Source organism: Penaeus japonicus, unplaced genomic scaffold (genome assembly GCF_977035675.1).
Source record: "Penaeus japonicus unplaced genomic scaffold, GWHDUDI00000001_assembly GWHDUDI00000019, whole genome shotgun sequence".
Classification (NCBI taxonomy): domain Eukaryota; kingdom Metazoa; phylum Arthropoda; class Malacostraca; order Decapoda; family Penaeidae; genus Penaeus; species Penaeus japonicus.
The window spans coordinates 31065296-31090295 of NW_028234421.1; the positions used below are offsets into that span (position 1 = coordinate 31065296).

Genomic DNA, 25000 nt, shown 5'->3' on the forward strand with positions numbered 1-25000 from the left:
GCCGAAAAGCTCAAAGTTCCTCATAGATTTTACGTGAGACACTTGAATATTGATTGTTTAAGTTTTTGTTTATTAGCATAACGACGGTACCCACTGTAAGGCACTGGTGTTGATATTATGTGACACAAGACATTGATCATGTATGTCTACTTAATTGAATGCAATATCGATGGCAGTGTGTCTTGACCTGACGTATCCTGCTTCCTGTGTTCGTTTCCGCCTCGGAACACAAGCTTTTCTAGGCAGCTGTGTTTGCTAACGGAAACCCTGAGGCGAAGAAAGTGACTAAAGATTTGTACTTAAGGACATATAAGGATCAGACAGAGACAGATCAGGACAGAAAGGTCAGACAGACAGACTAGAGCGAACCGCTCTGACCTCTGGCCTTCGGCCAGGGTCTAGTGTATTAGAGTCCACAATAAAGACCATGGCACGTGAACGTCTGTCTGATTATCCACCGACCTACAACCAGGGCATCGAGTGGTTATAACTACTGCTCCCAGTGGTGGGTTACAAACCGGTGGCACAGGGTGGTTACAAACTGGTGCCAGCTGGTGGTTTACAAACTGTTGGCAGCAGTGGTGCCAGCCGGTGGGTTACAACTAGTGCCAGTAGGTGGCTTACAAATTGTTGGCACCGGTGGCACAGGGTGTTTACAAACTGGTGCCAGCCGGTGGGTTACAAACTGGTGGCAGCAGGCGGTTTACATTGGTGGCCAGGCGGTGGATGCCACGATTTTGCTGGTATCGGACTCACAACTCCGAAGAAGCCGCTACGTCGAAGCTACCATTGATATCGAGAAGAAATGGAGATATTACGTCGAAGTTCCCGCCCGCCGCCCACTCCGCAGTAAGAAGTTTGCCCGCCCGCCCACACCACAGTAAGAACTTCTCCCCCCCCCCCCCCCCCCCCCCCCCCCCCCCCCCCCCCCCCCCCCCCCCCCCCCCCCCCCCCCCCCCTGACAAACACCGCCGCCCATAGCAGCCGACCTGTCCGTGCTAAGTAACTTCCTGCACGTCGACATCCAGCTTTCATGGCAACCCAAGACTGCCCACCGCGGATTTTGGGCTTAACACGAGCGCCCCAACTCCCAGGTCACGAAGTCTCTGACACGAGCAGAAACTGAGAGTATTCCCAGGCCACAGATGAGGAAGTCAAAAAGGACCACCACACCGATCCGCGAATAAAACGACCGACCTTACGACCCGCCCGCAGACGCCCATCTACATGTTGACATCGTGACATCAAAAATCCCGTTTAAAAAGTTTTTTTTAGAGAAACCCAGGCTCTTTTTATTTTGTTAGGTTTCGGTTAGATTTCGTTAGGATTTAGGATTTTCTATGCTGTGATTTTTTCTCGTGATTGTAACCTCTATGCTGTGATTTTTGTATTTTCTCGTGATTGTTAAACTACTCTGTTTTTATTTTGTGAAACACCTGCGTGGGAGTGTGATTCCGCATGACTTCCCATCCTCTTCCCTCCCGTTACGCTTAGGCACACATGTGAACGAATTAATCGTTGAAAGGGAAAGTCTACCCCCCCCCCTCTCTTCCCCCTGATTTCCTACTATTCATCGCCTTTGATTTGACCCCGTTATAACGGCCTCTCTGACGGCCTACTGAATTTCTTTTCTTATTTTAACCCTGTGAATAATGGTCTTGGAATATTCTGAAGTTCTGTTCTGTATTCTGAAGTTCTAAGCATCAGATATTTTCATACGAATATATATTGTTTCTTCGCTCAATTTCTTCGCACGTTGCCGATTATTTCAGAACCCTCCCCTTCATGACCTGACCCGTGTGAAAAGCAGGTCAATGTTCTGCTTCACCTTTTTGTCGTGATAACAACCCTTCTTGTTTTATATTTATATTTTCATTATTCGGACAAGGTATTTGGAGAATTTTTCTGGCTTAACTCTCCAAAATTATTTGTTCTGAAAGTGAACCCTTACAAGATTTTACATGTTTCGATTACCGATTATCGACTTGAGGGCCGATATCGGTATTAGACTATGGTTAAATTCTTGATAGCTTTATCACTTTCTTTTCCGAATCTGTACTGGCGATGAGTGTTGCACTGATTCTTTATATCTCTGTTATTTTGTACTCTCTTTTTCATCGACACCTATTTCTACTCGTATTTTGCAACTTTCGGACAATATATTCTGGAGATAAATTTAATTGGACTGTTAATCTCCGAATATTTGGTTTTGAAAGTGAACCCCTGGAAAGATTTTCCATTGCATTAATTACAATTAATCGTAAGCGGACGCGATTATTGTAGTAGACTGTTTAATTCTAGATAGCTTTTTCTCACCTTTCATGTCCGAATCTGTACTGGCGTATAGAGTTGTTGCCTGATTCCTATCCTTCTGTTATTTTTGTACTTTCTTTCATCGACAAACGTGCTATTTGCTATTTCGTGATTTTTCTGCATGCTTGCAACTTCGGAATAATGTATTCTGGAGAAAATTTATTGACTGTTATTTCTTCCGAATATTTGTTTTGTAAAGTGGAACCCTTTGGTTACGAAATTCTCCTTGATGCTTGATTACATTTAGGGGAAGCGGACATGATATTTGGGGTATTAACGGGATGTAATTCTTCAGTGGGGCACTTTCATTTCCGAATCGGGTAACTGGCGATCAGCGGTTGCCTGATTTGGCCTATCTTCGGCTTGATTTTTTATTTTTCTTTCGGGTAATCGACTACGTCTATTGACTATTCGTATTTTTCTGCATCGTTGCACTTACTTCGGATAAATTGGTAGTCTGAGGGTGACATTTTATTGACTGTGTACTCTCCAAAATACGTTTTGGTTTCGTGCAATCATTTGAAAGATTTTCCATATACTTGATATTACAATTATCCGAAGGAGGAAGCGTTATTGGTTATTAATCCATGTTTAAATCAGTTAATATTTCACTTTCTTCCGATTCTGTGCGTGATTCATTATTGCCCAGATTTTTTTTTACTCGTTAAAGGTTACGCGCCTGTAATTATTTTTCTAACCGGCTCGGGACAAGTGCTATTCATTTTGTATTTCTCTGTATCTTGTAAACTTTATCTCTTGAGCATTGCACATATTACTTAGTTTCTGATTCTTCTTTTGTATGCTGCCGCAATCTCTCTTGGCAGTTGCCAAAAGTGTTTAAAATTTTAAAAAATTGTTGTTTGAGGCATCTGTAAGCCGTGCAGGGCGCACGCATGCTCAGTTTTGTAGCCATGCAAGACGCACATGAGGCATCTGTAAGCCGTGCAGGCGCGCACAGCTATGTCATTTTGCTAGCCATGCAAGGAACGCATGAAGAGCATCTGTAAGCCGTGGGCAGGCGCACGCATGCTCATTATTTGTTAGCGCCATTGCAAGACGCATGAGGCATCTGTAAAGCCGAGGCAAGGCGCCACGCATGTCATTTTTGTAGCCATGCAAGAACGCTATGATGGGCCCAATCTGTAAGGCCGTGCAGGGCGCACGCATGTCATGTTTTTTTTTTTTGGTAGCCATGCAAAGACGCATGAGGCATCTGTAAGCCGTCGCAGGGCGCACGCATGTCATTTCTTGTAGCCATGCAATGACGCATGAGGCATCTGTAAGCCGTGCAGTGCGCACAGCATTGTCATTTTTGTAGCCATGCAAGACGTCATGAGGCATCTTGTAAGCCGTGCAAGGGCGCCACGCAGGTTCATTTAGGTAGCCATGCCAAAAGCGCATGAGGCATCAGTAAGCCGTTCAGTTTGCCACGCATGTCATTTTGGTAGCCATGCAAGACGAATTGAGGCATCAGTATGCCGTGCAGGGCAGCACGTTATCATTTTCTGTTGCCATGGCAGGACGCATGAGGCATCAGTAAGGACGGCAAGGAGCCACGCCGGTTTTTATGTGGTAATCCACAACACACCTCCCAGCGGAAGAAAATGTTTCCCGCAACGTTTGATATATATGTAACCCCCCCCCCCCCCCGTATAACTACCGTTTTGGGTTGGTGCCTGTTTTCACCCAGGTAGAACGGTGGTTGAGTTGTGTGCAGTGTTTGGAGCGGTGCTTGGCAAGGGGTTTCAACCACCGCCACTTTGAGGTACAGGGCATCTCGCAGTTACGCCTGACCACCGTAACTAGTTCGCCTGTTACCCATAAGTTGTGATGGTGTTTGGACTGTTTGCCCCAGAGGGTAGCCACTGTCCGACTCCCACCCTCGGTGCACTGATACCACCAGTCGTTATACAAAAGATTTTTTTAATTATGTATTCTCAAATGCACTGCCACCTATATCTCATGAAGTCATAGTGAGATTTTTGTTCTGGGATAAGCTGATCCTACCACACTTTTATGAATCCTTTCAATTCTATGTGCTCTTTTGGTAATTTGCAAGTTCTTCTAGCCTATGCTCACTCGAGTCGTTTCCTAATTTCACTGACTATGCAAGCTTGTCACGTTATGTTGTCACTCTCCCTCATTTCACTTTAGCAATCACACCTTTGCTTTAATTACTTTCTCACACATAATGTTTCTCTATACTCACAGCCAAATTGTATTTCTGTATGTGTATTTTTATGATATATGTATGTTTTTGGAGCCATCTCTTAGGGCCCACCTGTTCACTGCAGTCACCCATTTTATGTTGTCATGAGGCCAGTCTTAGTGCCTACTCTTACACTGCAGTTATTGAATTGTTTCTCATATCAGACATGTTACGTGCTTTCTAGGGCCACTGATTAGTGCCCATTGGTGCCGCTGCGCCGGCCAATGAATTTGATAGTGTTTTAGCGTATGGTTGAATGTCACAGCTACCTGCGAAGTCTGGTGCAGATAGCCTCCAATGACCAGGAGCCCACTTGTAGGGTGGAGACATTGATTTTAGCTAGATCATAGTAGTTAAAGCCTGGTTATTTCTCTAACTAAGATACGACGGGGGCCGTCTAGTAGCGTGGTCCGAGCGATGTAAGGCACTGGTGTTGATATTATGTGACACAAGACATTGATCATGTATGTCTACTTAATTGAATGCAATATCGATGGCAGTGTGTCTTGACCTGACGTATCCTGCTTCCTGTGTTCGTTTCCGCCTCGGAACACAAGCTTTTCTAGGCAGCTGTGTTTGCTAACGGAAACCCTGAGGCGAAGAAAGTGACTAAAGATTTGTACTTAAGGACATGTAAGGATCAGACAGAGACAGATCAGGACAGAGAGGTCAGACAGACAGACTAGAGCGAACCGCTCTGACCTCTGGCCTTCGGCCAGGGTCTAGTGTATTAGAGTCCACAATAAAGACCATGGCACGTGAACGTCTGTCTGATTATCCACCGACCTACAACCAGGGCATCGAGTGGTTATAACTACTGCTCCCAGTGGTGGGTTACAAACCGGTGGCACAGGGTGGTTACAAACTGGTGCCAGCTGGTGGTTTACAAACTGTTGGCAGCAGTGGTGCCAGCCGGTGGGTTACAACTAGTGCCAGTAGGTGGCTTACAAATTGTTGGCACCGGTGGCACAGGGTGTTTACAAACTGGTGCCAGCCGGTGGGTTACAAACTGGTGGCAGCAGGCGGTTTACACCCACAATGTCCAGCATTATGATGCCTGCAATAATGATATCAATGAGTATGTTGATAATGATACTAATAATGATAATTTCGATATTATCATTATATCGGGAATAAGAACAATATTCCTCAATACCATTTTTAAGCAACGATATCAAACGCATGCCAGATACTCTCTTCACTATCAAGAACATAAACATCATATTAGGATATTTCTTTCATTCATTAAATGTATGGACCGTTATAAACTTTTAATAGCATTTTTAGGATAAAAGGGTCTCACCTTATGAGAAGATAGATTGGTGACCTTGGAAGGGGAGATGAATGTCCATGGGTTATGGGACAATATTGTATTTTCTAGATAGAACCATTTCTACTCCTACCTGAAGGTCAGCAGTAATATTTCGTCCGTAAGAAGAACTTTGGATTTTGAAAGTAGATCATATACTTCATAGGATCGAATTCCCTATAGTGTGAGGAGCCGAGGTCCCTCGTCTAGAAACATCGGATCAAATTCAACCGACGAGGAAGACCTTGAGTGTGATTCTCTGAGCGGAAGCTGCTCTTGAATTCTTAAGAGCATGTTGATGACCGGTTGACTGGCTCGGTCCCCGGCTGCGCGAAGTTCAGGGGAGGATCGAACAACAGGCTGAAGTGTGGTTGAATTTCAGTCCCACAAAATAAAACCAAGAATTGTTCTAGATATTTTTGAAAACTCGCTATTAAGGGAGAAATATTCCTACAATCCATGCAAAGTCCCTGAAAAGGATGAAACACTATTGATGTTCAATTCTTCAACATCACTTTTAGCCTATGGCATATGGTTTTATTTTAAACTCAAGAACATGTAATAGTATATCAAATAAGTTACTTACGTATTATTGTAATCATACATGATGTGTCCCTGTCAGGGGAAAGCTTTCTGCTCATCGGCTGGATGAAAAACATTCCTTACTGTTATATATTTTCAGTTCTTGTAGAGTGACAAGAGAAATATCATTTAATACAATTACAAAGCTAACGGCAGTTTTTTGTGTCCCGCTTGTTCCCCATAAAAACCCCGTCGACCATCTTTCGGCAACGTACAATTTTCATAAATTTAAATTCAAAATAATGACCAGTCTACAACTAGTTGCTAACCCTGGCTCGATAAACGTATATGAGATTGAAACTCAAATCGAGCGGTGCTATATCATCGGAATCATAATCCGAGTTTTTAACAGAAAACAGTCAATGTCCTACATGTGCCTACAATGTTTCATGATTGACAACAGTGAGTGCCACCAGAGCACTCACTGGGATCCACTAATTATTTTTAATATTTTGCCGGGCGCGATATGGCGCTTTGACGATTCAGCGCGTTGTGTGTGTGGGTGCGGCGTGTGTATGTGTGATGTACGATAATAGTAAAGGTATATATATATAAATATGAGTATAATATATATATATAGTATATACACATAGCATAACATATATATTGTGTGTGGTATATATCTGTTATATGATATATGTATATAAGATCCTAAGTATATATATATATACATACCATATATATATTATTTATAATTATATATATGATATTTATTTATATATATATCATATATATTTTATATATATATCATATAAATAATCATAATATTAAAATTATATATATAATATATATATATATATGGTAGTATGTATATATATATATATATATATATATATTCTGCCAATGGAAATTTCTCCATCGAATAAATGTGCGAATTTCTTTTTGTCATAGTTCATTTTAAAGGAGGAAAACAAGATGTATCACATTTAAGAACAATAATAATTGTTACTTTCCCGCCATGCATAGCAAAGGGTCTTGTACTTAGTAACTGTGCTTTACACACACACGCAACAATAGCAAACGTACAAAGGAAGCATACACATACATACACATATACTTGTTATGTATATAATGTATATGTATTTTTATGTATATAAGTATATATAATACAAGAAAGGTATGGAATGAGCAAGATATCTAAACAGACGCAAGGAGATGTATTTTGACGCGATTCGAGCGGAGTCTTTCTCAAAAATTCATGGATAGAGTTACACACACACACACACGCCACACACACCACACACACACACACACACCCACACACACACACACACACACACAGCTCAGATAATATATATATATGACCACACACACACACAACACACACACACCCGACACACATTATAGATATAAATATATATATATAGATATATATAATATATATATATGACTACCACAACACACACATATTACACATATATTTTATATGTATTGTATATTTTTTTATGCATATATATGTAAATGTAATCGTGTATATATATAATATATATATATACATATACATATATATCTATAAATATATATATATATATATATATATTATGATGTATATTATATATAAATATAGTTATATAATGAAATATATATTTAACAATATATATATATAACTATGATATATATTTAAATAATATATATATATAGTTAGTGTGATTTAAAAGTATATAAGTATGTACATGTAATATATGAATATATGTATGTACAATGTGTAGATATAGATATAGTATATGTAGTATATATATATATATATATAGTATATATATATATGTAAGTATAAGTATATATATTATGTATAAATATGCATACATAAATATCCATATATATATTTGTGTGATACATTTATATAAAATATATATATAGCCATATATATATATTCCGATATATATATATATAAATATATATATAGGGTATGTGTATCTATAGGTATATATGTATGTACATGTATATATATGTTTAGAGTATGTGACATGTGTATATATTAGTATATATAGTATATTATATAAGTGTTATATATATATAAATTATATGTAGTTTATATGATATATATGTAATAATATAATATAAATTTATAGGCCATATATATATTTTGTGATACATTATATAATGAATATATATAAGTATATATATATATATATATATAAATAAAATATATATATTATTGTGGATATTTAAGTATATAAAATATATATAAACTAGATATAAATATATATATATATATATATAATTTTATATATATATAATATATAATATATAAAATATATATTTTATATATATATAAATATAGCAAGTAAATATATATATATATATATATATATATATAGATATATATATATAAGTGTGTGGATATTTAGTGTCTAGTAAAATATATAATGTATAGTATTTAGTATATATATTTATATAAGAGATATATAGTATAATATGTGTATTTTATATATATGTGTATAACATATATCTATATGCAATAAATATAATTATATATATATATATAATCTATAGATAATATGCATATGCATATATATTATAGCATATATTATATATATAGTGTATATACGCATATATATGTATATGCATATATATGTATAGGCATATATATGTATATGCCATATATATGTATATGCATATATATGTATATGCATATATATACAAACTGTTATGCATAAATATGTATAGCATAAAATATGTATAAGGCATATATATATGTAATGCATAGTATGTATATTGCATATATATATGTATATGCATAATATATAATACACCCAATATATATAATATAATATATCATATATATATATAAATATATAATACATATATATATAAATCCATATATAATAATATATATATACAAATTATATACGTATATAATTAATATATTATATATATAATAAATCCACACACATCCACACACATATATATTGTGTGTGAGGATATATATATATATATATTTAATATATATTATATATTATATATATATATATATATATATATATTTATATATTTATACATATATATAAATATATATAAATATATATATGTATATATATATATATATATATATATATATATATATATATATATATATATAATATATATATACATGTATATTTTACATATAAAAATATGTATATATATATATATATATATATATATATATATATATATATATAATATATACATACATACTTTTATATGTAAACATATACATACATACATACATATATATATATATATATATATATATATATATATATATATATATATATATATGTATATACATATGTATATATTTATGTGCGTGTGCGTCTGTGTGAGGGAGAAGAAGACACGAGATTGAGATTCTCTTGCTATGGGTGACCTTAGTTAATTCCTTGTATGATATTCTTCTTATACAGGAGATCTCAAAATATCTAGAACAATTCTAGTGGACTGAAATTCAACCACTCAGCCTGTGCGATCCTCCCCTGAACTTCGGCAGACCGAGCCAGAACGGTCATCAATGCTCTTGGGAATTCAAGAGCAGCTTCCCGCTCAGAGAATCACACACAATATCTTCATCGTGGTTGAAATTGATCCGAGTTTCTAGACGAGGGACTCGGCAATCACACTATAGAATTGATCCTATGAAGTATGATCATACTTTCAAAAGCGAATTTGCCTTACAGACGAAATATTACTGCTGACCTGCAGGTAGGAGAGAAATGGTTCTATCTAGTAATTGCGATATTGTCCCATAATCCATGGACAGTCTCTTCCAAGGTCACCATTTCTCATAAGGTGAGCCGCCACTTTCAACTCTTGTATTATTACAGTCATCCTAATACTGGACATTACGGGTACCGTCGGTATGCTGATAAACATAAGCTTAAACAATCAATAATATATGTAGCTTTCCATTTCATGCCTCCAAGACTAGAGAGAGTTCTTTGACCAAAAACAACTCAGAAATCATTGCGGTTACAATCAATACTTTTACTATTTTCATCGTTACCATTACTACTACAGAATAGCCTCAAACATATGCAATGCTCATCTGTCCTTACGAATGGCACGCTCGGGTGAAGGTAGAGACATTGTTCAGGACGGGATACATTAGCTTCTATTACTGACAGTTTTACAATGGGTCAGGTGTAAATGTATATTTGTAAATCGGTTGTTTCCACTTAGTAAAACAGATCAAGCTTATTTGTTCGATAATCATAATTTCCGCTGTTTGTTCACATTAAAGACACTCAAAAGAAGGATGTATACAAGTAGTGCAGTTTTAATATGAAGTCGATTCTTTACACCACAGGTTTAAAACCAGTTTAACACAACAGATGGTACATCAATTAATCTGACGAGACTCCCTCAGGAGTTGGTGACTGACTTTATATGAAATAAAATTTAGATGTGTTCATCCTTGGAATTGGTTTCATGTTCTCAGATAGGATTTGTCCCGAGGGCGTGTCATATAAATTCGTTTATCACAAAACCCACACGAGAGACAAGCTTCTAGCCTGCCGTAGAAACTTTTTTTTTTATATAGTATAGTATGGGTTCATCAGAACTCATGTTAGAGATAATTTTCACAAAGATTTCAAGCTTCATTGCCTTCTTTAATTAAAGAAATGGAATAGGTGAGGGAAATTTACAACTAAAAGGAAGTAATTTCTCCCTCATCAACCTGCTCTTTAGGGGGAACATTAAAGCATCCCATTCAGTTCATTAGCACCTGGAAATAAAATCACAGAACGGAAACAGAAAGGATTATCCTCACCGATAATGCAGACGACACTCATAAACTCTTTCCTCCCATTATACAGGATGAGGTAAATCAAATATTGATACGGTTTCGCCGAAAAGCTCAAAGTTCCTCATAGATTTTACGTGAGACACTTGAATATTGATTGTTTAAGTTTTTGTTTCTTAGCATAACGACGGTACCCACTGTAAGGCACTGGTGTTGATATTATGTGACACAAGACATTGATCATGTATGTCTACTTAATTGAATGCAATATCGATGGCAGTGTGTCTTGACCTGACGTATCCTGCTTCCTGTGTTCGTTTCCGCCTCGGAACACAAGCTTTTCTAGGCAGCTGTGTTTGCTAACGGAAACCCTGAGGCGAAGAAAGTGACTAAAGATTTGTACTTAAGGACATATAAGGATCAGACAGAGACAGATCAGGACAGAAAGGTCAGACAGACAGACTAGAGCGAACCGCTCTGACCTCTGGCCTTCGGCCAGGGTCTAGTGTATTAGAGTCCACAATAAAGACCATGGCACGTGAACGTCTGTCTGATTATCCACCGACCTACAACCAGGGCATCGAGTGGTTATAACTACTGCTCTCAGTGGTGGGTTACAAACCGGTGGCACAGGGTGGTTACAAACTGGTGCCAGCTGGTGGTTTACAAACTGTTGGCAGCAGTGGTGCCAGCCGGTGGGTTACAACTAGTGCCAGTAGGTGGCTTACAAATTGTTGGCACCGGTGGCACAGGGTGTTTACAAACTGGTGCCAGCCGGTGGGTTACAAACTGGTGGCAGCAGGCGGTTTACATTGGTGGCCAGGCGGTGGATGCCACGATTTTGCTGGTATCGGACTCACAACTCCGAAGAAGCCGCTACGTCGAAGCTACCATTGATATCGAGAAGAAATGGAGATATTACGTCGAAGTTCCCGCCCGCCGCCCACTCCGCAGTAAGAAGTTTGCCCGCCCGCCCACACCACAGTAAGAACTTCTCCCGCCCGCCCGCCCTGTTCTACCTGTCCTGACAAACACCGCCGCCCATAGCAGCCGACCTGTCCGTGCTAAGTAACTTCCTGCACGTCGACATCCAGCTTTCATGGCAACCCAAGACTGCCCACCGCGGATTTTGGGCATAACACGAGCGCCCCAACTCCCAGGTCACGAAGTCTCTGACACGAGCAGAAAAGGCCACAGATGAGAAGTCAAAAAGGACCACCACACCGATCCGCGATACGACCGACCTACGACCCGCCTGCAGACGCCCATCTACATGTTGACATCGTGACATCAAAAATCCCGTAAGTTAGAGAAACCCAGGCTCTTTTTATTTTGTTAGGTTTCGTTAGATTTCGTTAGGATTTAGGAATTTTCTATGCTGTGATTTTTTCTCGTGATTGTACCTCTATGCTGTGATTTTTGTATTTTCTCGTGATTGTTACTCTGTTTTTCTTTTGTGAAACACCTGCGTGGGAGTGTGATTCCGCATGACTTCCATCCTCTTCCCTCCCTTACGCTTAGGTGTGAACGAATTAATCGTTGAAAGGGAAAGTCTCCCCCCCCCTCTCTTCCCCTGTTTCCTCATCTCGCCTTGATGACCCCGTTATAACGGCCTCTCTGACGGCCTACTGAATTTCTTTCTTATTTTATGTGAATAATGGCTTGAATATTCTGAAGTTCTGTTCTGTATTCTGAAGTTCTAAGCATCAGATATTTTCATACGGTATATATTGTTTCTTCGCTCAATTTCTTCGCACGTGCCGATATTTCAGACCCTCCCCTTCATGACCTGACCGTGTGAAAAGGCAGTGTCAATGTTCTGCTTCCCTTTTTGTCGTGAAACAACCCTTCTTGTTTTATATTTATATTTTCATTATTCGGACAAGGTAATTTGGAGAATTTTTCTGGCTTTACTCTCCAAAATTATTTGTTCTGAAAGTGAACCCTTACAAGATTTTACATGTTCGATTACGATTATCGAAAGGGCCGATATCGTATTTAGACTATGTAAATTCTTGATAGCTTTTCACTTTCATTCCGAATCTGTACTGGCGATGAGTGTTGCCTGATTCTTATATTCTGTTATTTTTGTACTTCTTTCATCGACACCTATTTCTACTCGTATTTTGCAACTTCGGACAATATATTCTGGAGAAATTTTATTGACTGTTAATCTCCGAATATTTGTTTTGAAAGTGAACCCCTGAAAGATTTTCCATGCTTAATTACAATTATCGAAGCGGACGCGATATTGTATTAGACTGTAAATTCTTGATAGCTTTCACTTTCATTCCGAATCTGTACTGGCGATGAGTGTTGCCTGATTCCTATCTTCTGTTATTTTTGTACTTTCTTTCATCGACACGTGCTATTGCTATTCGTATTTTTCTGCATCTTGCAACTTCGGATAATGTATTCTGGAGAAATTTTATTGACTGTTAATCTCCGAATATTTGTTTTGAAAGTGAACCCTTGAACGATTTTCCATGCTTGATTACAATTATCGAAGCGGACATGATATTGTATTAGACTGTAAATTCTTCAGTTTTCACTTTCATTCCGAATCTGTACTGGCGATCAGCGTTGCCTGATTCCTATCTTCTGTTGATTTTTTACTTTCTTTCATCGACACGTGCTATTGCTATTCGTATTTTTCTGCATCTTGCAACTTCGGATAATGTATTCTGGAGACATTTTATTGACTGTTACTCTCCAAAATACTTGTTTGGAAGTGAACATTTGAAAGATTTTCCATACTTGATTACAATTATCGAAGGAGGAAGCGATATTGTATTTAAACCATGTAAATTCTTAATAGTTTTCACTTTCCTTCCGATTCTGTGCTGGTGATCATTATTGCCAGATTTTTTTTTACTCGTTAAAGTACGCCTGTAATTATTTTTCTCGTCGACAAGTGCTATTCATGTTTGTATTTTCTCTGTATCTTGTAAACTTTATCTCTTGAGCTTGCACATATTACTTAGTTTCGATTCTTCTTTTGTATGTTCTCTCTTGGCAGTTGCAAAGTGTTATTATTGTTGTTTGAGGCATCTGTAAGCCGTGCAGGGCGCACGCATGTCATTTTTGTAGCCATGCAAGACGCATGAGGCATCTGTAAGCCGTGCAGGGCGCACGCATGTCATTTTGTAGCCATGCAAGACGCATGAGGCATCTGTAAGCCGTGCAGGGCGCACGCATGTCATTTTTGTAGCCATGCAAGACGCATGAGGCATCTGTAAGCCGTGCAAGGCGCACGCATGTCATTTTTGTAGCCATGCAAGACGCATGAGGCATCTGTAAGCCGTGCGGTGCGCACGCATGCCATTTGGGTAGCCATGCAAGCCGCATGAGGCATCTGTAAGCCGTGCGGGGCGCACGCATGTCATTTTTGTAGCCATGCAAGACGCATGAGCATCTGTAAGCCGTGCAGTGCGCACGCATGTCATTTTTGTAGCCATGCAAGACGCATGAGGCATCTGTAAGCCGTGCAGGGCGCACGCATGTCATTTAGGTAGCCATGCAAAACGCATGAGGCATCAGTAAGCCGTGCAGGGCGCACGCATGTCATTTTGGTAGCCATGCAAGACGAATGAGGCATCAGTAAGCCGTGCAGGGCGCACGCATATCATTTTTGTAGCCATGCAGGACGCATGAGGCATCAGTAAGCCGTGCAAGGAGCACGCAGGTTTTTATGTGGTAACCCCCCCCCCCCTCCCAGCGGACGAAAAGTTTCCCGCACGTTTGATATATATGTAACCCCCCCCTCCCCCCTGTATAGCTACTGTGTTGTGTTGGTGCATGTTTTCACCAAGGTAGAACGGTGGTTGAGTTGTACAGTGTTTGGGTGCATGGCAAAGTCAACCCAACCGCACTTTTGAGGTACAGGGCATCGCGCCAGTTACGCCTGACCACCGTAACTAGTTCGCCTGTTACCCATAAGTTGTGATGGTGTTTGAACTGTTTGCCCCAGAGGGTAGCCACTGTCCGACTCCCACCCTCGGTGCACTGATACCACCAGTCGTTATACAAAAGATTTTTTTTATGTATGTATTCTCAAATGCACTGCCACCTATATCTCATGAAGTCATAGTGAGATTTATTTTGTTCTGGGATAAGCTGATCCTACCACACTTTTATGAATCCTTTCAGTTCTATGTGTTCTTTTAGTAATTTGCAAGTTCTTCTAGCCTATGCTCACTCGAGTCGTTTCCTAATTTCACTGACTATGCAAGCTTGTCACGTTATGTTGTCACTCTCCCTCATTTCACTTTAGCAATCACACCTTTGCTTTAATTACTTTCTCACACATACTGTTTCTCTATACTCACAGCCAAATTGTGTTTCTGTATGTGTATTTTTATGATATATGTATTTTTTTATAATCATCTCTGAGGGCCCACCTGTTCACTGAAGTCACCCATTTTATATTGTCATGGGGCCAGTCTTAGTGCCTACTCTTACACTGCAGTTATTGAATTGTTTCTCATATCAGACATGTTACGTGCTTTCTAGGGCCACTGATTAGTGCCCATTGGTGCCGCTGCGCCGGCCAATGAATTTGATAGTGTTTTAGCGTATGGTTGAATGTCACAGCTACCTGCGAAGTCTGGTGCAGATAGCCTCCAATGACCGGAGCCCACTTGTAGGGTGGAGACATTGATTTTAGCTAGATCATAGTAGTTAAAGCCTGGTTATTTCTCTAACTAAGATACGACGGGGGCCGTCTAGTAGCGTGGTCCGAGCGATGTAAGGCACTGGTGTTGATATTATGTGACACAAGACATTGATCATGTATGTCTACTTAATTGAATGCAATATCGATGGCAGTGTGTCTTGACCTGACGTATCCTGCTTCCTGTGTTCGTTTCCGCCTCGGAACACAAGCTTTTCTAGGCAGCTGTGTTTGCTAACGGAAACCCTGAGGCGAAGAAAGTGACTAAAGATTTGTACTTAAGGACATGTAAGGATCAGACAGAGACAGATCAGGACAGAGAGGTCAGACAGACAGACTAGAGCGAACCGCTCTGACCTCTGGCCTTCGGCCAGGGTCTAGTGTATTAGAGTCCACAATAAAGACCATGGCACGTGAACGTCTGTCTGATTATCCACCGACCTACAACCAGGGCATCGAGTGGTTATAACTACTGCTCCCAGTGGTGGGTTACAAACCGGTGGCACAGGGTGGTTACAAACTGGTGCCAGCTGGTGGTTTACAAACTGTTGGCAGCAGTGGTGCCAGCCGGTGGGTTACAACTAGTGCCAGTAGGTGGCTTACAAATTGTTGGCACCGGTGGCACAGGGTGTTTACAAACTGGTGCCAGCCGGTGGGTTACAAACTGGTGGCAGCAGGCGGTTTACACCCACAATGTCCAGCATTAGGATGCCTGCAATAATGATATCAATGAGTATGTTGATAATGATACTAGTAATGATAATTTCGATATTATCATTATATCGGGAATAAGAACAATATTCCTCAATACCATTTGTAAGCAACGATATCAAACGCATGAAATGCTTAAAAAATAAAAAAAATGAAATACTCTCTTCACTATCAAGAACATGAAAAAAAAAAAAAATCATATTTGGATATCTCTTTCATTCATTAAATGTATGGACCGTTATAAACCTTTAATAGCATTTTTCGGATAAAAGAGTCTCGCCTTATGAGAAGATAGATTGGTGACCCTAGAAGGGGAGATGACTGTACATGGATTATGGGACAATATCGTATTTTCTAGATAGAACCATTTTTAATCCTACCTGAAGGTCAGCAGTAATATTTCGTCCATAAGACAATTTTGGCTTTTGAAAGTATGATCATACTTCATAGGATCAATTCTATAGTGTGATTGCCGAGTCCCTCGTCTAGAAACTCGGTTCAATTCAACCACGATGAAGACATTCAGTGTGATTCTCTTAGCGGGAAGCTGCTCTTGAATTCTTAAGAGCATTGATGACCGTTCTGGCTCGGTTTGCCGTTGTTCAGAGGAGAATCGCACAGGCTGAGTGGTTGAATGTACATTCCGCTAGAATTGTACTATATATTTTGAAAACCTCTGTAAAGGGGGAATATCCTACAATAATCTCTCTCTCTCTCTCTCTCTCTCTCTCTCTCTCTCTCTCTCTCTCTCTCTCTCTCTCTCTCTCTCTCTCTCTCTCTCTCTCTCTCTCTCTCTCTCTCTCTCTATATATATATATATATATATATATATATATATATATATATATACACATAGATACATACATACATACATATGTATATGTATATGTATATATACATATATATATACATACATACATACATATGTATATGTATATATACATATATATGTATATGTATATATACATATATATGTATATGTATATATACATATATATGTATATGTATATATACATATATATATATATATATATATATATATGTATACATATATATACATATATATATACATACATATGTATATGTATATATGTATGTATATATATTTGTCCCTCTCCCTCACAGATGCCCACCCACAGGTACAATTGACGCATATATATGTATATATATACATATATATATATATATAAATATATATATATGTGTGTGTGTGTGCGCATATTTGTGTGTACATCTGTGTGTACATCTGTGTGTTTGCCTGCGTGCGTTCATATATATATTTATATTTATATGTATGTATATATTTGTGTATATACGCTTGTGTGCCTACTCTAACTATTCCATGGACAACTAGAATTGTTCTAGAACTTTTGAAAACTCGTGAAAGGGATAAGGATAAGCCAGATTTGCGGAGCATATGCTACGCCGGGCTTGTATGCACTGAGGCGAGCCCGCCTGTGCCAGCGTGTGCTGACTCGTGAGAGAATGTGCCAACGAGTGTTGACTCGATCTGAGCTTGGTCCTTACCCAACGCAGTGTCCAGCTACGTCAGTAACCGCCAGGTGACAGTGGAAACTCACGAGTTTGGACGGGACTCGATATTGCCGACCACGGGGATGTGAAGTCGACACGCTACCAATGAGCTAACCAGACGGCTACGTGAAAGGAATTTTTACCTGCACTTATATATCTGACAATTCTTTCTACATCTCAAGCCAAACATAACAATTAAATGGATACCACCAATAGGCAGGGAATATCTATTCATATGTCATTTTTTCGTCTCATGTAAACCGATTGGATGGTAATTCATCGAGTCAGACAAAAGACCGCTAAAGCCGATTAGAAAGGTGAGGGATTGTTGTCAGAGGCAATAATCAAGGCGCGTGAAACATTGTCAGGGGAAAGTACAATTATCTCCCGTCAGTTTATGAGGAGTTTGGAGCTTTTGGGCGAAACCGTATCATTGTTTGATTTACCTCTTCCTGCACAATGGGAGAAATGAGGTTATACGTGTCGTCTAGATTATCGGTGAGGATAATTCTGTTCTGTGATTTTATTTCCAGGCGCTAATGAACTGGACACGATCGTTCACAGTGGGATTCTTTATTGTTCCCCTAAAGAGCAGGTTGGCGAAAGAGAGATACTACCTTTTAATTGAATTTCCCTCACCTATTATGTGAGGGAACACACGCACAATGTGCGTCGCACATGTATGTAAATTCTTATAAAACTCTACACCAGTGGTAATCTTTCCAATAAATTTCCCTGTGAAACCAGTGTCAGATGCAGTCTGTTTTAAAGCAAGTTTAAAGCCTGTTGCATTTCCATGGCTGTTTATACATGGATTCCCTGATTATTTTTATACCATCTCCTTTAATTAATTTTAATACAAACAATATACACGATATAAGGTAATTTTGCTAAAAACGAAAAAAAACAACACACAGGGGAAATTACTAGCAAATACTATATGAATGCTCTATACCTATTGATTTAGAAAACAAGAATGTTAAATGTAATACATTTTGAAATAAAATGTTCATACTGACGTAATTTCTTCCATATCTAGTAGGCCTTTTTAAATGGGTCAAAATGGTTTGTGTTCCCTGGATTAAAACATATATATATATATATATATTATATATATATATATTATATATATATATATATATATATATATATATATATATGCATATATATGTATATAATATATACATATATATACATATTATATACATATATATATATATACATATATTATATATATATATATATATATATATATATATATAATATATATATGTATACACACACACATATATATATATATATATATATATATATATATATATATATATATATACTATATACACTATATATACTATATATACTATATATATATATATATATTATATATATATATATATTTATATATATATATTATCCTATACGCGGCCGCGAGAGAAAGTCAGTTAACACTGGTGCACCATTCCTTGTGTTCATTTGAATTTACACCTGTGATACACATAATCGACTCTGAAGCGACGAACATGATGTATCTTCAACCGGTTTGAAGATACATTCAGTTCTTGATTCATTGTAAAGCAGACAGTAATATTACAACAGGCCTTATGAGTCTGGTTCAGGATTCAAAAGCTAATGTTTCCCTACTCTACCTTCACTCGGGCGTGGCATTTGCGAGCATTCATGTTCCTGGCCATTCTGTTACAGAAATGGTAAAAGTACTATACACTTAACGCAAGCAGGTTTACTGAAGGAATAGAAATTTGTACATTTGCATAAGGTATTTTTATGTTCATCTAATGATGCCAATGTGTGAACGGCCAGTTTCGACTCATATGTCCGAAACACATACCATTTACATGTATTAGAATATGTTTCGGATACAAGAGTCGGATGTGGCGGTTCACCTTTTGAGGTTTAGTGGTGAACTTGGAAGGGGAGGAAACTGTCCATGGATTATGGGACAACATTGTATTCTGAAGAGAGAACCATTTCTCTCCCACCTGCAGGTCAGCAGTAATATTTCGTCCGTAAGAGAACTTCGGATTTTGAAAGTATGATCATACTTCATAGGATCAATTCTATAGTGTGATTGCCGAGTCCCTCGTCTAGAAACTCGGATCAAATTCAACCACGATGAAGACCTTGAGTGTGATTCTCTGAGCGGGAAGCTGCTCTTGAATTCTTAAGAGCATTGATGACCGTTCTGGCTCGGTCTGCCGAAGTTCAGGGGAGGATCGCACAGGCTGAGTGGTTGAATTTCAGTCCACTAGAATTGTTCTGGATATTTTGATAACTCCTGTAAAGGGGAAATAATTCTACAATGACGTATTTCTTCATTTTGAAGATTTCTAGATATTTTAAGGGAATCTCTCTACGAGTGTACGTGTATACATACAAATATGCATGGAAGTATGAGTACATACACATCAAAAATATGATCACAAAAATCAGTATTACCATAGAGGGTTAGACTTAAACGCGTTTTATCGTAATCTGGCTTGTGGTCGCAAATATTTACTCGCGATCAAGTTTTCTTCGCCACAAATCACAATCTACACTTGACTCTATGTAAAAAGTCCTCTCTGACTTTTTCATTATCATTATATTCGACAATATTTGAGAAAGATGAATGCATGTTTAGCAACAGCGAAACTCGTAGAATAAGTAAGTTGATGTAGACGTTCCACGTGTCATTCCTATCATACCGTTACTATTTCATCTCTAGAAGATATACTTGCGTTATATTCGAAATTCGGAATGTGGTATTACGATATGATCCTATGTCAAATATCCACGCCTGACCGGTACTCGAGGGTAGTAGTAGAGGAATTCTTGGACCACACATTGTATGTGATGATATTACATGTCTTATGTAAGTCACATAACTTGAATGACTTCTTTGTTGGGTGTCTATAATGTTCTAGACAAATATATATTGGAATCACAAACTGTATTCCTTTATAACCTATTTGTAAGAAGCGAAACCAAATGCAGTTCATATACTCTCTTTTTTATATATATAATATATCCTTTTCCATTTACATAGTCTAGATAGCACAGTACCTCCATGTCCAAATTCATCATTCAGCGTTGTTTGCGTGTGTGTATGTATATATATGTATATATATAAATATATATATGTATATATATATAAATATATATATGTATATATATATAAATATATATATGTATATATATATAAATATATATATGTATATATAAATATATATATATATATGTTTATATATATATATATATTTATATATATACATACATATATATATACATATATATATATATATATATATATATATACATACATATATATATACATTTATATATATATATATATATATATATATATATATATATATATATATAGAGAGAGAGAGAGAGAGAGAGAGAGAGAGAGAGAGAGAGAGAGAGAGAGAGAGAGAGAGGGGGGGGGGGGGGGGGGGGGGGGGGGGGGGGGGGGGGGGGGGGGGGAGGGAGAGAGACGTATACATGTCCATCTGTCCTCACAATTATCACGCTTGGGTGAAGGTAATTGACTAATTGACTATTGTAATTAATAAAGCTTTTTTTTTTTAACAAATTTCACGGAATAGCTTTATCACCATCCATCTCGTCGCATTGTAAAGTTTCATATCCAGTTCATTAACACCTGACAATAAAACACAGGACAGAAACTGAACCACAACGGATTATCCTCATGGATAATTTGAATGGCACGTGTAAAGGCGGTGCTCCCATCTTCCTGTTAAAGGTGAATCAATGATCAGGTTTCACCGAAAAGCTCTAGCCTCTTATTAAATAGGACGTGAGGTATTTATACATTTTCATGATAATGTTTGAATGTGCCATGACTTATTTAATAGTACCATTGCCTACTGGCTACTATCCCTCGCCTTTCAAATCAGCTTTAGCAGTCCTTATTCATGGTCAAGACAATGGTCAAATTGTTTTCTTGCGATCCAAATAAATGAAATCTCTTCCACTAAGGTGGCACATATATACATATTTAGATCCCCTACCTATAGTTGGTATCAATTTCCTTACAATGATTTGCTCAGTATGTATAAAGGATGGACAAATATATCATGGCAATTAATCGTCCCTTTCGGGATATCATGGCAATTAATAATCCCTTCCGGGAGTTTTCAAAAGTTCTAGAACAATTCTTGTGCATTAAAATTCAACCACTCAGCCTGTGTCATCCTCCTCTGGACATCGGCTGTCGATGCAGAACGGTCATCAATGCTCTTAAAATGAACTTAAGAGCAGCTTCCCGCTCAGAGAATGACACTGAAAATCTTCATGGTGGTTGAATTTGATCCGAGTTTCTAGACGAGGGACTCGGCAATCACACTATAGAATTGATCCTATGAAGTATGATCATAATTCCTTAGTCTAAAATTGTCTTACAGACGAAATCTTACTGATGACATGTAGGTGGGTGAGAAATAGTCTCTTCTTTAGAATACAATTATCCAAAAGTCTAAAGAGTAGTTACTTCATATAGTCTATGTCACTGTTCTGCATGTATTCCTTAAATATACTTTCGTGGAGAATAACACAATGAGACTTATACACTATTCTTAATGTATACTACATTTGGTTATAATGCTCACACGAGTACTATAAACGAATCGATACTTGCACACGTATACCACATACACACGCACACGCACGCACACACACGCACGCACGCACGCACGCACGCACGCACGCACGCACACACACACACACACACACACACACACACACACACACACACACATATACTTACACCCACACACTTACACCCACATAAATGCTTTCACACACACAAACACACACACACACGTGTGTATGTGTATGTTTTGAGTACATTTTCTAGGCGTAAAACAAAAAAATATATATATACATATATATACATATATATGTATATATATATATATATACATACATATATATACATATATATACATATATATGTATATATATATACATACATATATATACTTATATATACATATATATGTATATATATATATATATATATATATACATATATATACATATATATGTATATATATATGTATGTATGTATAAATATATATAATGTATACACACATATATATAAAATCCTAAACGACTACAACAGTGGCAGATGTGGCCCATTTTAACAAGTATAAAGCATGGAAATATTAGCTTGTTACATATATGTGGCTGTTTAAACGTAAATTCCCTGGTTATTTCCAAACTATATTACTGCTTATTTTGTTTTAATGGTCCAGATGTTTAAGACCGTACACTAATTTCCCATCAAATATATATGTTAATAATGGTGATTATATTAATCATTTAGATATCCCCATGTCGGAAATACAAACAGTATTCCGCAATATTATATTTGTTAGGAATGATATTATACACTTAACGCAAGCAGTGTTACTGAAGGAATAGAAAATTGTAGATTTGCATAAGGTATTTTTATGTTCATCTAATGATCCCAATGTGTGAACGGCCAGTTTCGACTCATATGTCCGAAACACATACCATTTACATGTGTTAGAATATGTTTCGGATACAAGAGTCGGATGTGGCGGTTCACCTTTTGAGAGGGTAGAGTAGTGAGCTTGGAAGGGGAGGAAACTGTCCATGGATTATGGAATAACATTGTATTTTGAAGATAGAACCATTTCTCTCCCACCTGCAGATCAGCAGTAATATTTCGTCTGTAAGAGAACTTCGACTTTTGAAAGTATGATCATACTTCATAGGATCAATTCTATAGTGTGATTGCCGAGTCCCTCGTCTAGAAACTCGGATCAAATTCAACCACGATGAAGACCTTGAGTGTGATTCTCTGAGCGGGAAGCTGCTCTTGAATTCTTAAGAGCATTGATGACCGTTCTGGCTCGGTCTGCCGAAGTTCAGGGGAGGATCGCACAGGCTGAGTGGTTGAATTTCAGTCCACTAGAATTGGTCTGGATATTTTGAAAACTCCTGTAAAGGGGAAATAATTCTCAAACGACGTATTTCTTTATTTTGAAGATTTCTAAGTATTTCAAATGTGTATGTGTATACATATAAATATGCATGGACATATGAGTACATACACACCAAAAATATGATTACAAACATGAATATCACCATAGAGGGTTAGACTTAAACATATTTATCCTCTAGAAGATATACTTGCGTTATATTCGAAATTCGGAATGTGGTATTATACTATGACCCTATGTCACATATAACAATGCCTGTCCACGCCTGATGGTACTCGAGGGTAGTAGTAGAGGAATATTTTGACCATATATTCTATGTAATATCATGATATTACATATGTTATGTTAGTCACATAACTTCCATGGCTTCTCTGTTGGGTGTCTATAATGCCATAGACAAAAAAAAAAATAATAATAATAATAAAAAAAAAAAAAATAAATAAATAAAAATAGATAAATGAGTTTGTTCTGCTTTATATAGCGGAAACGAATGATTGGTGAAATATTTTGGTCTAGTTTCATTGTAAGATTGACAGTATTATTGCAATAGGCCTAATGAGTGTGGTTCCAGAGTCAGAGGCTAATGTATCCCTGGTCTATCGACGACTCCACCTTCACCCGAGCGTGATATTTGGGAGCACAGACAGACATGTATATTTTTCTGGCTATTCAGTTACTGCTATGGTAATGGTGATGGAATTCGAAACATTGATTTTATGAAAGGGAGATCTGCAACTTCATACTACTGATTGTTTAATCACTATAACGACGATACTCATAATGTCTTAGTGTCAGAATGATTTATATATATATATATATATATATATATATATATATATATATATATGAAATAACTAATAATGATAATAATTTAGGATTACCTTCATATTAGATTTTCAAAATGTAATCAACAATATTATATTTGAAATAAACGGGGAGGAGACTGTTCATGGTTTAT

General features: G+C 37.4%; 5 non-coding genes across 5 annotated transcripts; 3 read left to right on the forward strand and 2 right to left on the reverse strand.

The window, feature by feature from the left end:
- Positions 1 to 9843: 9843 nt before the first annotated feature.
- Positions 9844 to 10042, reverse strand: LOC147469812 (small nucleolar RNA U3). Its single transcript, XR_015191926.1, has one exon. It is a non-coding gene; the product is annotated as a small nucleolar RNA U3 (small nucleolar RNA).
- A 6910-nt stretch (positions 10043 to 16952) lies between these two features.
- Positions 16953 to 17150, forward strand: LOC122251017 (small nucleolar RNA U3). The gene has a single exon (XR_006223012.2). It is a non-coding gene; the product is annotated as a small nucleolar RNA U3 (small nucleolar RNA).
- A 2952-nt stretch (positions 17151 to 20102) lies between these two features.
- On the forward strand, positions 20103 to 20301 carry LOC122251026 (small nucleolar RNA U3). The gene has a single exon (XR_006223020.2). It is a non-coding gene; the product is annotated as a small nucleolar RNA U3 (small nucleolar RNA).
- A 1946-nt stretch (positions 20302 to 22247) lies between these two features.
- On the reverse strand, positions 22248 to 22448 carry LOC122251004 (small nucleolar RNA U3). Its single transcript, XR_006222999.2, has one exon. It is a non-coding gene; the product is annotated as a small nucleolar RNA U3 (small nucleolar RNA).
- Positions 22449 to 23797: 1349 nt separating this feature from the next.
- Positions 23798 to 23996, forward strand: LOC122251001 (small nucleolar RNA U3). Its single transcript, XR_006222996.1, has one exon. It is a non-coding gene; the product is annotated as a small nucleolar RNA U3 (small nucleolar RNA).
- Positions 23997 to 25000: the final 1004 nt, after the last annotated feature.